Raw genomic sequence first — 1,445 nt, 5'->3', positions numbered from 1 at the left:
TCCCATGTGATTTGATTTTTGTTCATGAACTCTTTGCCTACCCCTACGTCTTCAAAAGTTCCTCCTACTTTCTCTTCCAGGAGATTTAGTGTTTCTGCTTTAATGTTTAGTTCTTTATCCATTTTGACTTTAGCTTAGTGCATGGTGATTGACCTGGGTCAAGTTTTAGTTTTCGGCATGTAGAGAGCCAGTTTTTCCAGTATCTTTTGTTAAAGAGGCTATCTTCACTAGAATTTTGATTTCAGTGAAAAAGCAAGCATTGTTGTTTGGGTTTATTTTATGTCTTCTAACGATCATTGCCTAGTAACTCAATAGCTGGAGAACTGGGGACTTGACCATTCTGTATGAAGATATCAATACTCATTAAAATAGTTGGGATGGTCTTTGTAGGTAGGGAATAGCAATCTGCTAACTTGTGTAAGCTAGGATCAGAAAACCTAATTAAATATTAGTCAGTAACAATAATAACCTCTCCTACAAGCCACATAGCATAAAAAGGAAAGCAATAAATATTCACTGAATAAGCTGGCCTTTGTTTCTTATTAATTACTAGATTAGGGAAATGACATTTGCTGAGGAAAAGAACAGATCATTTAATGGAATTGTCAAAGGTCATTCAAGCCTCCAGAAAATTGAAGAAATGGACTAAATGATCAAAACTAATGTTAGGACCAAGGACTTAATACTTGCTAATGTTTTGCTAATTTGATAAGTGATATAAACTTCTAAATAGCATGATGATAGCAAAGTACACAGTATGAGAAATGTTGTATTTTATGTTATCCTTTTGTGTTTTAATTCTCTGTGGTTCCTTCCCTCAGATGATAAAGTTATGCTGATGAGACCTTTGATAGAATAGATGTCAAGGGCCGGCCAAATAGCTCAGCAGATTAAAGCACATGCCAGCAGGTGCAGGGGCTGGAGGTTGGATCCCTGGGCCTGCAGTGCCAGCTCTGCCCCCAGGGCTCACTGAGATGGGAACTGAGACTGGGTGTGGTGGTGCATGCCAGTAATCCCAGCTCTTGGGAAGCTGTAAACAGACGGATCGCTACGAGTTCAATCTAGTAGTGAGACCCTGAACACCCTGTAGACCTTTCTCTAAAATACAAAAAAAAAAAAAAAGATGTCATTAGCTATATGTAAGGAGACAAGTTGAATTTATTCCCTGCAATTCAGTCACTTGCCTGGAGAAACATATCACTTTATAGAAATAGAATGTTGCTTCTTGCATAATTACTGCTTGAAATAAAATCAAAAGTACAAATACTGTCTTTTCCACTTTCTAGAAATTTAATAAATATGTTTATCTTAATTCTTCTTTTGAGGTGACTACCCAACTTAATGCCTTACATTTGCTTGGGAACCTATCACTATTTAAAGTCTATATTATGTCAGGTCACCCACTGAACTATCAGGACTGTTTCTTATTTATTTATTTATTTATT

Source organism: Octodon degus, unplaced genomic scaffold (assembly GCF_000260255.1).
Source record: "Octodon degus isolate 3935 unplaced genomic scaffold, OctDeg1.0 scaffold00109, whole genome shotgun sequence".
Taxonomy (NCBI): Eukaryota; Metazoa; Chordata; class Mammalia; order Rodentia; family Octodontidae; genus Octodon; species Octodon degus.
Note: the sequence above shows the minus strand (reverse complement) of the source record.